The sequence below is a fragment of the Panthera onca genome, chromosome A2 (genome assembly GCF_046562875.1).
Source record: "Panthera onca isolate mPanOnc1 chromosome A2, mPanOnc1 haplotype 2, whole genome shotgun sequence".
NCBI classification, from domain to species: Eukaryota; Metazoa; Chordata; class Mammalia; order Carnivora; family Felidae; genus Panthera; species Panthera onca.
In genome coordinates this window covers 162,005,344-162,020,833 of record NC_138340.1, presented here as the reverse complement: position 1 = coordinate 162,020,833, position 15,490 = coordinate 162,005,344, and positions in this window count along the sequence as shown.

Below are 15,490 nucleotides of genomic sequence, written 5' to 3'. Positions count from 1 at the left end.
TCCCGATCGGTAGGGCTGGACAAGAACTGCTGGTCAGAGCGACCTGCCAGACATCCCTGTGAGTCTCAAGTCAGAAAGATTCTATGTGCGCCCCCCCCCCCCCCCCCCCCCCGCCCAGGCCTGGTCCACTCAGCAGGCAGGGACACTCCAGCATTTTAATCTTCCACCCGTTAAGACTGGCTAAGCTTTGGGGCGCTTGGGTGGCTCAGTTAGTTGAGCATCTGACTCTTGATTTCAGCTCAGGCCACGATCCCAGGGTCGTGGGATCGGGCCCCGCATCAGGCTCTGTGCTGAGCGTGGAGCCTGCTTAAGATTCTCTCTGTCTCTCTCTGCCTCTTTCCCCAGCTTGCTCTCTCTCTAAAATAAAAATTAAATTAAATTTTAAAAAAAAGAGAGACTGGCGGAGCTTTAACATCTTTGCAGCCTTCTGCAAACATTATAGGGAGTCAAGTGAAAGATCTTGCCCTCGTGGCATTTAGAATCCATATAGAAGACAAGCACCGGGGGCCCTGCAGTCTCCAAAGAAATAAAAGCCAAGGTCTGGGCTCATACACCTAAGCTTTAGGGAGAGAAAGCTTGAGTTTTATGAAACACCCAGACCATCCCATGTGGTAGTATATGGCCCACTGTGGGCACGGGGGGAGTCCAGACAAGGGGAGGCTTCAAGCCAGAACATCAGAGAGGGCTTGGTAAGTAGGAGGGTCCTGAGTGAGTCTTGAAGGATGCTAGAATCGGAGCAACGAGGAGGTGGGAGAATCCAGAACAATGCAAGAGAGCGGGTAATTAAGGGCTGACCTGTGCAACCGGGCGCGGTGCCACAGGAGGTCAGGCATTTGTGACGCTGAGTTTGCAAGGAGAACGGGCTGTCTAGCTCCGTGTGTGCAAAGCAAACACTCCTCTCCAGTTCCCCTGCTGGTGAGGCATGGAATAATCAGGACTCTTTCCTTCCCCTAGCACTTCACAGAGCTGGCTGCCACGCCCCACCTCCCGGTGTCAGCCACTCCAAAGAAACTACCGAGGGAAGGGGCAGGAAGTGTGAGAAGGGTTTGCCATTGCTACCGCTAGTAATAACGGCAGCTAATATTTACCTAACACAGCCAATCTTCACAATAACTACCATCATTATCCCCGCTTTACAGATGAGGAAGCTGAAGCACAGAGCAATTAAGTCATTTGAACGAGGTTGTTCATTCATTCAACAAACGTGCATTGTCTGGCACTGTTAGACGCTGGGAATAATTATAGTCATAAACTAAAATATCTTGGACACTTACTTCGCACTAAGTACTCTACAGATTAAGGGTTTTACAAGTGCTGCTCCCCTCTTCTCACTGCCACCCTAGGAGTGAGCATCACTGTCCTTGGTTTAGTTTTTCTGATGAGGTAAAACAGGCTCAGAGAGTCTAAGTAATCTGCATACAATTACACAGCAATGCATGATGAAAGCAACCCAGTGGTTTGGTTCCAGAACCTGTGCTTTTTAAAAAAAACAAACAAAAGATTTTTTTTTTTGAGGAGGGTAGAGGTAGGATAGACGTCCAAAGTCAGGGTCGATCCCCTTTGAAGTGTCTGAGGGAGAATGTGTTCCAGGCCTCTCTCCCAGATTCCATTGTTACTGGCAGTCCTTACTGGCTGTTCCTTGACTTTGTGAAAATGAATAGAAATATATTCAAAATGGGGGGGGGGGCGCACCTGGGTGGGTCAGTCGGCTAAGCATCCAACTTGGACGTGGTAGTGATCTCACAGTTGGTGAGTTCCAGCCCCCCCTCGGGCATTCTGCTCTCAGTGCAGAGCCTGTTTCAGATCTTCTGTCTCCTGCTCGCTGCCCCCCTGCCCCCCCCCCCCCCCGCAGGCGCTCTCTCTGTCTCTCTCTCTCTCTCTCTCTCTATCTCTCAAAAATAAAAATAAAACATTTTTTTTTAATGAAGGTGGAAAGCCATGATGGGATGGCTCTCACACCGCTACCACACGTGGGAGCTTACTTACATAGAGCACCAGGAGGAAGGAAGATTTCCTCTCTGCCTGGCAACCATGGAACCTGCCCTCACTTGCAGCCAATGAGAGGTCAGCACTTCAATCAGCTCAGCCAATGAGAGGCTGCCACCGCTCGGAGCTCCCATTTTCCTCCGATGAACTTTTTGTTCAAAACACTCTCCTCCCCAATCCTTCCTCTCCTCTATAAAAGGATGGTCTCCTTTGCTCTCCCAACTTGCCTATGGTTCCCCTTCGTTTGTGCGTTCCGAGTTGCAATTCCTGTGCTATTCCCAAATGAACTCATTTGCTACTGGAAACCCTCTGTTGTTTTAACTTCTGAAGTTAACAACTTGCAGACGCATCACTCCAGTCCCCTCCCCCTCCTCCTCTTCCTCCTCCTCCTCCTCCTCTTCCCCGCTTCCTCCTTCTCAGGTACTCTTCTCTGTGTGTCTGTCTGTCTCTGTGTCTCTTCTTATAAGGATCCAGTCATATTGGATTAGCCCACCCTGATGACCTCATTTTAACTTGATGACATCTTCAAAGAGTCCATTTCCAAATAGGGTCACCGTCATAGGGACAGAGGGTTTGGCCTTCAACCTATGTCTTTAGGGGACACGTTTCAACTCAGAACAGAGCTTCACTGAGATACCGTGTCACAGCTGCAGGAGGAGAGACGGAAATGCAGGTTCCTAGCGTTGGGCAAAGACTGTGGTGGGGACGGGCCAGCTCGGTCCACCAGGGGAGGGCTGCGGGGGGGCACAGTTCTGATCGGGCGCGGGCAGCAGTGGACCTGGGCTCCCCAGCGGCTGGCATGCCCCAGAGCTCTTGCACTTCCACTGTGATGGGCTGGAAACCTTTGGAGATGTATCAATGCACTCAAAAAAGCTAAAAGATAATACTTTGGCTTTGTGTTCCTTTATTGTAGAAGTGACTTTTAAATTTGTGTGTTCTTACTTCTATAGCAGTACAATAGCTTTGACATGACCACAAACACACGAAAAAGCACAGCTGACTTTTAGGTGACTGTAGGAGCAACAGAGAACGGAGAAATCCACCATCAGAGATGACTGCTTTGTATAGCGTTTCTGTGAACCGTGCGTGTAAACCGCGCATGCGCACGCACCTGCGTGCTCTGGGGCTTATTTGTGATGAGACGGAGGGGAGGAGCCACGCGGGGGAGATGCTGCCCCCAGGGGTGAGTGGGTTTGGAAGGGGGCTGGTGGGGCCTGGCGGGGGCTGGCTGGGGCAGAGCCGGGGAGGGCTTCTGGCCAGCATCTTGAGGGAGAGTTGACAGCCTGAAGTGGGGTGGGATGGGGGTGGGGGTGTGTGGGGGGTGGGGAGAGTGAGGTCAGAGGACAGGTTGGTCTCCAATAGCGAAAGTTGTTTTTCTACCCCTGGTTACTCAAGAATCTTTCTTGGCTTGTGGAACCAAGCCTATGGTCACAACATGGCAGACGCCGTCTGGGAGGAAAGTGATTCCAAGGGCCGGGGTGGGGTGGGGTGAAGACCCCCGTCCCCTTGCCCAGCATGGGAGAAACAACCACTCTTCAATCCCTATTGATCCTTGGAATTTCTTACACTTCACACTCGGAGGCGATCACTCTGTTGTAAATAGGTGACATCCTTGTCCTTTCTGGAGAGCTTTTATCTGGGGTAAGGTTGGCACGTGCCGTGCCGTGGCCTTACAGGGTCGAGAAACAGCCACTGGGGAGGAGGGGGGAACCAGGGGTCCTCGAGAAAAAGCATGGCTGTCAGGGCCTGACGGAAAGCTTTTAGGAAACAGACTTTTCCCAGGCACCCAACAGAGGACAGAGCTTTAGGCTAGGATTAGGTCAGCCTCAGGGCAGGGGCATTCTTGGTCAATACGAGGACATGAACTTATGTCATGGGCTTATGTAACATCATTATGTAACATCATTAGGAGCATTGCAAATTGGATTCTCCTTCGGGCTCTCCAGAAGCCAGACCCTGGGCTCTCCTCCAGCCCATCAAGGCAGTTGCTGCTTAGCTCAGAGCCCCCTTTCCCTCGCTGGGATTTCTCCTCTCAAGGTGGCCCTGGAGGGCTGTATGGGGGCCCTCGGTGACCACCATTGTGCTGCGGCTTCTTCCCAGAAGGCCCTGAGTTTCAAAGGGTTGAGGCTCACTCTTTCCGAGTAGACGGGGCCATGGGGATCCTTTCCCAAGAAACGATGGGCCTCAAATCCATTAACACACTTGTACCTGCTGATGCACATTCCCCCTGCTGTACTTGGTCCTCACCGCGCTGTCCACACAAGTCCCCTGACAGATCTTCCTCTTGTCTCCAAGCATGCCAAGGCCTTTCCGCCTCCCCTGCTTGCCTCCCTTGGTTTTCCCATCTTGAAGTGACCACCCACCCTGACTTCCTTTGTAAGCCCCGTTGGAGGCCCCTGGGTGGCCTGTCCTGAAGGCCCAGCCACAGGGCTGTCCTTTTTTAAAGGCCTGGACACCTGCTGTTTGCCATTTTATCAGATGCGATTTCCACAGGGTTGTTTCCGTATACTCTACACGGGACTCCGTGCTTATTGTGACCTCGGCTCTTGGTGAATCCCCCAAAGTCCTCTTTGATAGAGAGTTATTATCCTCATTTCACAGGTAAGGAAACTGAGATTCAGAATGGTTCAGCCACTATGGGTGTGAGGGCCTTGTCTCCCCCAGCCACCAGGGAGTGGCTCCAGGGCACTGTTTCGTCATCTGGATTCCTGGGACCTGAGGCCTTTGCGTGACTACAAGCTTGTTGAACTGGGTAGTGGGAAGAAAAGCCTTTGGAAGGCCCACCTATCTCAAAATCTCTGCCCTGCTAGGGAGCCTTGCGCCCAGAGTCCAGCTTTTCAGAGTGAAAGCTTTGGGCTAAGTTGTGGTAACCGCCAAAGCACAAATCCTGGAGAATGAATAAATATTCAGCAATCTACTCTTTCCCCTCGGCTGCCGGAATGCTTAAAACTAAATGTACTGCTTGGATGCACTGTCCAAGCCTGACGTCTGGTGTATTTCAGATACTTTACATCTCTCCCAACTTAACAGCCTTATTGTAATGTACCATCTTTTTTGGGGTTCTTCAAGACTCTCTCCACATGCGTTACTAGATGAGAAGCCAGCCATAGAGGCTGAGATGAGCAGAGGACCACACTTGGGGAGGGTACATGAAGGGAAAGCAAGAACCCTGGTGTCGGAGGGGATGGGGAATTCTCTAGACCAGAGGTCCCCAACCTTCTGTGGGCCACCAAGCACATTGTTAGGATGTTTCAAGCTTTCCTCAGAAAAGTGTCAGAGACACAATAGTTTGCATGTCCTTTCAGAGGGAACATAGACACCCGCACAAGCCCGCCCATGGCCCTCATGGTCCCGGAAGCTGGCTCGAGAACTTCTGCTCTCTGTTCAATTGTAACCCTCATCCTGCACATGTGAGAACAAGAGCTGGAGAAGGAGAGAGCCCCCCCCCCCCACCCCGCCGGGACTGAGGGGTGGGAGGAAAGGAAAGATGGAATCCAAGGGTCTGCCAGGGCGGTCCCTGCCTTCAGATGTCCTTGTGACACCTGGGCTGCCCCTACCACAAGAGGAGCCCAGAGGCAACTTGGGAACCATTGCGGGGCCAGAGGAAACACCCCGGCTCTGCAACCCCCTTCCTGTTGGGCAGGCTTGTGAAGGGGCGTATTCAAACCCACAACTAAGGGGGCTGAGGGGCTGGGACCAGATCAGGGCTCATAATTAGCCGAAGGACCCCTCCCACCCCCACCCTGCCTCCAAACCCAGACGGAAGCGCACCCTCCTGGCGAGGTCTGGAGGCCGGGTGCACCGCAGGACGACTACCTGGGTTGGACCCAGGAAGCCTGGGGTGCCCGGCAGTCACACATTCATGAGGAGCACCCCCCCCCCGCCACCTCCTCCCTCCTCCCCACACCCCTCCCCCCGTCCGTGTGGAACAGTCTGATTAGGAGCTCTTCACTCCACAGCCGCCCTCCCCAAGGCCTCTTCCTGCTCTGCCTGCTTTGTTTCAGGAGGCAAACAAAGCGATGAGGGTGTATCCCACTTGTCTTTCCAGTCAGGACACAGGCCTCGCCTGTCCTCCTGGGGCCGGGGCTGGTCTTTTGAGCTTTCAAGAGCCCAGTGGGGAGATGCCTGGACAACCGTTGCTGAGCGGGACAAGGAAGCGGGCCAGAAACTCGAATGATCCATTTGCCGTCGAGTAGGTACTTAGGCACCTGAGAACACCTGGGGGAAAACATTGAGGCCCTGTCCGGTATCACCGTGAGAATCTGCCTTCTGCAAACGCAAGTGGCCAATGAAATGAGGTGAGCTGGGTAGGTGGTAAGCCAGAGGCAAGAAAGACATTCTTTTTTCCTCCATCATCACCTTCGAATGCATTCTGTCGGATCCGTCTTTTCGGCCGTGCCAGGTTTTACACTGTTGTGCAACAGATCACTCCAAAACGCACTGGCTGGAAGAACCAGCGCTGATTTGCTCACAGCTCTGTGGGTTGCTGCTCTGGATGGCTCTTCGGCTGGTCTCACCCAGGGTTCACGCCCTTGCAGTCACCCTGTGACTTTGGGGCCCGACGGGGCCCGAATGGTCCCCACTGGCCCCATTCACGTGTCTGGGGGTTGGGCCTGCTACCAGGTAGGTCTCTCCTGGTCCAGGAAGCTGCCCCGGGCTTCCTAACGTGGCAACTTTGTGTTTCGAGGGGTGGGGGCAGAACCTGTAAGGACTTGGCTCCAGAACATGTGCAGTGTTACTTCTGGCACGTTCTCTTGACCAAATCAAGTCACAAGCCCAGCCCCGGTTCAAGAGGCGGGAAGTCGCCCCAGAGGGGACAGCGGCAAAGTCACATGGCAGGGCAGGAAGGGCTGCGGCCATCCTTGTGGCCAGTCTAGCTCACCTCTCCTGGACCGTGTAGCAGGTGCGTCCCCCTATGTCTCCCGTGTTTGGATAGTCCCATTTTCAGTCATTAAACAGTCTGGCTTGATCTAACCCCTCCCAGTCAAGGCTGGCCGTGTCTCCGGTAGACTGACCAATGGCTGTCCACCTTGACCTTTCCTCCTCCTCAGTTGCTCCCCGCCAGAAGGTGGCAGTGGGGAAGGGGAGGGTGGAAAGGATGCTGTCATCTGGCACAGTGTCCTCTGAGGGGCAGGATGCTGCTGGAATGCTGACTTTTTCTCTCACGGGTGCTTGCCGAGCTCCTCCAAGTCACTCGCTCCCCGAGGGGACCATGACAGGCTGTGCTGTTGCCCCCCGAGGGCAATGCACTCTCTGAACCTCTGCATGGCCGCTTTCTGCCAGGTGACTCACCGGACAGGGGGTCTTCTCGCTCCTGCTTCTCAGTATCTGTCCCTTCCTTCTTCTCAACGGTCCGGCATTCCTGCCTCTTCATTCTCATGGCATGGTGAAAGTGGCCTGTCCACGGCTTCCACCTGGAAGTGTGGTTACCAGTGTGGTTAGACGCCCCACTGACCTTCTCACTCCCACATTCCTGGAAGAGAACATCAGCTAAGCGAAAGTCATGTTTATCCCAGTTTGATCAGCTATGACTAGGGGGGGACGGGATCACATGAATCTTAACGAATAATACTGAATGCTCAGTGGCTAGCACATAGTAAGCACTTAAGAAACATGAGATATTGGGGGGCCTGGGTGGCTCAGTCAGTTAAGCATCCGACTTCAGCTCAGGTCATGATCTCACGGTTTGTGGGTTCGAGACCCGCGTGGCGCTCTGTGCAGACGGCTCAGAGCCTGGAGCCTGCTTCGGATTCTGTGTCTCCTTCTTTCTCTCTGCCCCTCCCTCACTTGTGCTCTGGCTCTCAAAAATAAATAAAGGTAAGAAGACAGTTAAAAAAAAAAAAAAAAGAAGAAACGTGAGATACTGTGAGCTATTTTTATTTCTTCTTTATACTTTTGCCTTTTCCATATCTTCTATAAAGACATTTTTTAAATGATCAAAATGAAGATTCATACACGAAAAGAAGAGGAAGCTGGCATACGTAGGTGTATTTGTGATCTATCGCCGCATGACAGAGAACCATGCACACAGGGGCTTCGAACAACACACGTTATCTGACAGTGTCTATGGGTCGGAAGTCCAGGCACAGACAGCCCGGCTGGGCCATCTGCTCGGCGTCCCTAGGGTGCGGTGATCAGGGTATAAACCCAACTGCTTTCTCTTCTGAGGCTCAACTGGGAAGAGTCCGAACCGGATCACTCAGGCTGGCAGATACATTTCCTGTGGCTGCAAAACCAGGGGCTGCGGCTCCCTGCTGCGTGTTGTTTGGAGGTCACCCCAGACCCAAGGCCACCTGTAGTTCTTCCTCAGGTAGCTACGTCCACACGAGCTTCTCAACACGGTGCTTACTTCGGCGGGCCGGCCAAGGGAGTTTCTGCTGGTACGACAGACCATGCCAGTGACACCCATGACCTTTCCCATATTCCACTGGTCAGAAGCCAAGTTACAGGTCCTGCCCACACTCAGAGGAAGGGATCATGCCAAGGACTAAACACCAAGAGGTGGGATCATGGGGCACCTTGGAGTTTGTCCTCCGTGGTCAGTTTTGTGGTACTGAGATCAATGCCAGAGTTCTTTTTTTTTTTTTTTTTTTAATGTTTATTTTTGAGAGAGAGAGACAGAGTGTGAGCAGGGGATGGGCAGAGAGAGGGAGACACAGACTCCAAAGCAGGCTCCAGGCTCCGAGCTGTCGATACAGAGCCTGACGCGGGGCTCGAACTCACGAACCATGAGATCATGACCTGAGCTGAAGTCGGATGCTTAACCGACTGGGCCAAACTCATAATTTCTTAATCTAAAATAGAGATCCTCTGGGGCTAGGGGTCTGGGCTTTACAGGGGTCTCACTTAGGGTGCAGGAGCTGGCTGCGGTAGATGGAGCTTGGGCATGCTGGGAGCAGTGAGGGCCACTTGAGTAAACAAGGTGACAGTGCTCCCAGGGGGCAGCCTGGGGAGAAGACAGAATACGACCATAGCACCTGAGAGAGAAAGATAGTGTGTGAGTGTCAGTGCATGTTGGATTATGTGTGAGCGAGTGTGTGGGTGTGCCTGTGTTTCTGAGTGTGTGTGTGTGTGTGTGTGTGTGTGTGTGTGTGTGTGTGTCGGTAAGTCCGGAAGGATAGATCCACCAGCTAGTCTGAGACTGAGAAGGTGGACGGATCAGAAGTGGCCGCTTTGCTTGGTTTTTTCTTTAAAAAAAATTTTTTTTTAACGTTTATTTATTTTTGAGACAGAGAGAGACAAAGCATGAACGGGGGAGGGTCAGAGAGAGGGAGACACAGAATCCGAAACAGGCTCCAGGCTCTGAGCTGTCAGCACAGAGCCCAATGCGGGGCTCGAACCCACGGACCGCGAGATCATGACCCGAGCCGAAGTCGGCCGCTTAACCGACTGAGCCACCCAGGCGCCCCTTTGCTTGTTTTTTTAGACACAGACTTTTTGTTGTTTGCCTCAACCACTAACTCATAGATGCCACCTTTAGTGTTGCTGAGCAGAGGAAAAGCCTCCTTACATGAGTGTTCCAGAATATTCTCTTTCCCTTACTGGGACAGCTCTATAAACAGAGGTCACAGCCAAGGGGGAGAACCCCAAAGTGAAGAACCGTGGGAATGAGACAACGAGGAAGCAGGACTGAGAAGGAGTGGGTGGATTTTTGGAGAAAAGTTGTCCATGAGAAATATGTACCGGGGGTGGGGGGAGCGGGGTGCAAGGGGCACGCGAAGGCAGGTCACACAGTCCAAGGTTCAAGTTCACGTACCTTCTAAGCACTTTGACGCTATGGTTCCTTTCTGATTAGGCTGCATCTCTCTCTCTCAGGTGGTAGTGACAACATAAAGTCTAATCCCCATGGCAGACCTACTGTTCAATGTGTGTGTCAAATGAAGTAGCATTGGGAGAGCTTTGGTTCAGCGACCTCAGAGACGGGCGTCCCCTTCCCTCAGGCCCCAGAAAGGTGAGGACTTAGCTCCCTCTGAGAAGGCCGGGGGGTAGGCGCCGATTACCGGGGCCTGTCCAGGACCGCTGGCACACGTGGAGTGGGTGTGCAGGGTAACTGCCCTTTGCACGGGGCTGTCCCGTTATCCCGAGGTGCAGTCGGGTTTGAGAACCCTGGACGAGTGACCTCTGAGATGCTGTCGAACCCCGAGTCCCACCTTTCCCTGCTGAGAGATTCCTGTTAATTCGTCCAAAACGTCCCTTTTCCAGTTTCAAGGTGGGCGTGAAAGGGGGGGCCAGGGGCGGCCCCTTCCAAACCCTAACATGCACCGAGCACTCAGCCTGTGTTGGACACCGCGTGCGCGCCATGGGGTCCTCCTGTGACGCGCAGCAGAGTCTTGGGAGGGGGGACCTGCCGCTGCTCTGACAGAAGAGGAGACCCAGGGGCGCCGGGGCGGCTCCGTCGGTTAAGCCTCGGGCTTCGGCTCAGGTCATGATCTCGCGGTCTGTGAGTTCCAGCCCCGCATCGGGCTCTGTGCTGATGGCTCGGAGCCTGGAGCCCGCTTCGGATTCTGCGTCTCCCTCTCTCTCTCTGCCCCTCCCCGCTTGCACGCTCCCCTCTCTCTCAAAAATAAATAAACATTAAAAATTTAAAAAAAAAATAAAAAAAAAAGGAGACGAGGAAACCCGGACCCAGAGAGATTGAACAAGTCGCCCGAGTAAGCAGGGACTGACTGGGGGAGGTCGGCGGGTTGGGTCTCCCGGCTCCAAACCTGTCTACACCCTGTCTTCATCTGCAAGATGGGGAGACTGGCGATGCCAAAGCACCCAGCGCCTAGGCCGGTCGTGAGAGCTTTGAGGGGATCAACACACACAGAAGCCTCGCCGGGCACGTGGTCAGCCCTGTGTAACGTCAACTCTTATCGGGTTAGCGTGAGCGTCTCCTGTTTGGGGGAGTGGCACATGGGGCCCTGTTCGTGTTTTCTCTCCTCTCCAAAATTTAAATTCCACCCCCTCTGAGTCATCTTGGGCTGCCAAACAAAATACCGTGGACTGGGCGCTCAAACAGCGGACATGTATTTCTCAGAGTTTTGGACACTGGGAGTCCGAGGTCAAGGTGCCGGTGGCCTGGTTCCTGGGAGGCCTCTCTTCCTGGCAAGGGCCTTGCCGTGTTCTCACATGCGGAGAGAGCAAGCTTTCTGATGCCTTTGTTTTTGTTTTTGTTTTTTAAATGAGGGCACCCGACCCATTGGGCCACGGCCGCACCCCCATGACCTCCTGTGGCCTTGATTACTTATTCCAAATACAGTCACACGGGGGACTAGGGCTTCTTCAACATGTGAACTGGTGGGGGACACGGGTCAGTCCACAGCTGGCCCTTTTAGGCTTTCCTCTGTAGAATGGGAGCTGTCTCTCTTTACACCTTCCCAGAGCTGTCCTCCCTCGCGCACGACTCCCAGCCATGAATAAACATTAGATTACCTGCCTTGAGTAAAAAAGTGCTCAAAGGTGTTATTTGAGGCTCCCGTCCTGCCCTGAGGCTGGCTTTGGGCACAGAGGCTGCCACGTGCCCAACTCACCCCGCGTGACTGAGGAAGGCCGACTGAGGGCGTCAGGAGGGCTCAGGGAAGACAGTGCCCCTCTTAAGTGACATTGCACAGCACACGGCGTCAGTAACATGAGGGCCAGTAGCGAAGTCACCTCGATCTCCAACGGGGGTCCACGGCCACCTCCTTGTGGGGCCACCGCAGGGCCCCTCATGAGGGATGCACCTGTAGGGGAGCCCCTCCCCTGGGCTGCACGCGTCTCCCCCTTCCTGGGGGCCAGGCCTTGGATGAAGGCTCAGGACTCCTCACTGGCCCTTCTGCGGGGCTCTCTGTTCTCTTCCCCAGGGCCCGGGAGGAGACCCGATGTCCCATGTCGTGTCCGGCTCCTCTGCCACGTTCCCCCAGCCAGCAGGCCGAGGAGGCCTTTGCAAGCTGGAAACCATCATTCTTGGCAGATGCCTCGCCTTCCCTCATGGCTCCCCCACTCCTGGAGACCCCAGAGCACCGACGACGTTGCTGAGCCTTGTTTGCTCAGTAGAGGCGCCTCAAAGTACGAAATTGGGGCACACGGGAAGGGCGTGCTGCAGGGGGTGGCGCGGGCACGCCAGGGGGCTTCTTTGTCTCTCTCTCCAGATATTTACATATCTTAGTACAAAACTCCACCATTTTACACGGATCTTTGAGCCGCACGCTAATAGTAAGGTGTCCTGGGGTACAGATTCATCGCCCAGGTGACAAAGTCTCCAAGTCTCACCTCACAGACAGCTGACCCCTGAATAAGGTGGGGGTCGAGGCGCTGATATCCTGCACAGCCGAAAGTCCGCATGTAACGTGGCTCCCCCAAAACACAAGAATAGCCCACCGCTGACCAGAAGCCTTACTGACAACGTAGTCACATAACACATATTTTGAAGGTTATATGTATTATGTACTGTATTCTTACCATAAGTAAGTGAAAGAAAAGAAAATGTTATTAAGGAAACCATAAGAGAAAATACATTCAGAGTACTGTACTGCATTTATCGGAAAAAAAAAAAAAACCCACGTTGGGGCGCCTGGGTGGCTCAGTCGGTTAAGCGTCTGACTTGGGCTCAGGTCATGATCTCATGGCTTGTGGGTTTGAGCCCCGTGTCGGGCTCTGGGCCGACAGCTCAGAGCTTGGAGCCTGCTTCCCGTTCTGTGCCTCCCTCTCTCTCTCGGCCTCTTCCCGCTCACGCTCTGTCTCTCTGTCTCAAAAATAAACATTAAAAAAATTTTTTTAGGGGCGCCTGGGTGGCGCAGTCGGTTAAGCGTCCGACTTCAGCCAGGTCACGATCTCGCGGTCTGTGAGTTCGAGCCCCGCGTCAGGCTCTGGGCTGATGGCTCGGAGCCTGGAGCCTGTTTCCGATTCTGTGTCTCCCTCTCTCTCTGCCCCTCCCCCGTTCATGCTCTGTCTCTCTCTGTCCCAAAAATAAATAAAAAACGTTGAAAAAAAATTAAAAAAAAAAAAAATTTTTTTAAAACCCTCATGTAAGTGGGCCACACAGTTCAAACCTGTGTTGTTTGAGGGTCAACCAAAGAGAAGAGGCATCTTCACAGGGAAGAGATCTAGTGGGCTCGGCCATAACCAAGGGATCACATGTATCATCGTCACGGAACCGTCATCGTCACCGTCACGGAACAGGCTGACAATCTGTACTTCTTGACATGAAATAACGGGAAGCATCCAGCATCACCTATGTGTAGACTGGCTCAGAATGTTGAACCTGAACCCAGTCACGAAGAAACAATTAGGCAAACCCGGATACTGCGACGTTGTGCAAGGCAGACTCTCTGACCCATTCAGAAATGTCAATGTCACGGAAGAAAAGAGTAAGGGCAAAGTTCTTGATTAGAAGAGACAGACCAATTAAATGCATCGCATGATTCTCAGTTGATTCTTGGACAAAAAGAAATTGTAAAATCATTCTGGGGACAACTGGGGCAATGTGAATGTAGACTATGCATTGTATAATGATGTCAGTACATCGATGTTCAGTTTCTTGGCAGGGGGTGCTTAGTGGTAGTATGATTATTGCAGGAGATTGTTCCTCTTAGGATGTACATGATGGAATATTTTGGAGTGAAACACCATGACGTCTGAAATATTACCTACCAGTGGTTCGGCCAAAAAGAAAAAATACCTACATATCTATGGAGAGAGGAAGAGACGGACGGAGACACAGAGGGAGATAATGCGACTGTGGCTAAGTATCAACAACCGGTGAATTCTGGGTGAAGCGTATATGGATATTCATTGTACCCGTCTTTCGCATTTTCTGTACGGTTGAAATTAAAGGGGAAAATATCAGTTCCACTCCGTGATCTATATTTGTAAAGCCGATACAGCTATGTGCTGTTAATGTTAAAGAAAGTGTGCTTTTAGAAACAATCGGACTTTCCCTGCCCAGATCCCTAAGACGCACATATTCGGTGATCCTATTTCGAGAGATTTCAAAACAGGAAAAAAGCCAGGAGTGCAAAGATGTTCCCTGCAAGCCAACCATCAAGATGTCTAAATAAATGAAGGCGCCTCAATTGCCTGGAAGACTGTCCCCTGATAGAATTATAATGTGAACCGATAGGGTCACGTGGAAACGCTGAGGCGACACTAACGAAAGGGGGCAGCAGAGAGCAGCAGTCGCGGGCGGACCTGCATTGCCGGCGCTCCACTCCCTCCCTCCCAGGTTTGTGATTTAGGACAAGCTACCGAACCCGCTCTGAAGCTCGGAGCTTGAACCTATAAAATGGGGATAACAAACCTTACCTTTTAAGGATTAAACGCCTTGCAAGCCCTTAGCACCACCGTTCCTGGAGACGGGGAGCGCTTACTGTATGTGAGCCGTCACTATTCAGAAGGGACTTTTCTCACTTCTGACTGCAGGAATCTCCGTGCATGTCCCCAACTTTGACCTTTGCTGATAAAGTGGCCTTCGTCAAAACGTGAACATCGGGGACGGATACTTCTGCAGGGGAGCAGCAAGGCACTTGCGTGGGCCCAGGCTGCCCAGGGAGCAGCGGAAAAGTCCAGCCGGTCTGGAACAGAGGTCTGTGGGCAAGCGCAGTGCCCTGAGTGTCCAGCTGGCCGCGGCCGCTCACGGGAGGCTCTGGATGCCAGCTCACCGCCTAGCACCTGGTTCTGTGCTCTCTTGGGGAGTCTCTGAAGGAGCTGCCACCCCGCCTCCCCCCAGCAGGGTGGCAGCAGGAACCGGGAACACGCAGGATGGCCTCCTGGGTAGGACAGTGGACGCTCCAAAGAGGCCTTTAGAGTTGCTTTTAGGAGCCAAGGGGCCAATCTCCAGTGCTCACCTTTCCTTTCGGGGCCTGCTGTTGAGTGCTCGTCCAGCTGTGAGTGCTCGTCCTTCCCTGCAGGTGGCACTGAGGCCTGGAACCGAGGCCCCTTCGGTCGGTCGTCCAGATCCCAGCTGGACCCTAGGAGGCCCGAATTGCCGGGATGCCCCTTCCGGCCGCCCTGCCTGGGTCTGACTGAGCCAGCGGTCCCCTGTGGTTTGATCAACAGTGAAAGGCATCCCAGACTGGAAGAGCTTTCTTTTCTGCTCGCAACCGCCTGAAAGTCAATAGGTGATAGATTGATGATGACAGGTAGATAGGTGGACAGACAGATAGCAATGCTGGGCCCCACTTCAGACCAGTAGAACTAGAATGCGTGTAAGTGGGCTCCCACCAGATTGCTTTAAACCTTTCCCAAGTGACCCCAATGTTCACACAGGGATGAGGACAGCTGTTCTAGGGTCTTGCCCTCCATCACCTTAGAGGCCACGTCCAGATCACCACCATGCCGGAAACGTTTTACAGGCTGACAGTGGAGAGCTGGCATGTCTCAGTACCCGCTGGTGGCCGCAGAGTCTCTAGGACTAGGAAGGAATATCTCTAACTTCTTTCCCATATGGAGGCATGACCGTGATCTCGTGGTTCGTGGGTTCAAGCCCCGCGTCAGGCTCTGTGCTGACAGTTCGGAACCTGGAACCTGCCTCGGGTTCTGTGTC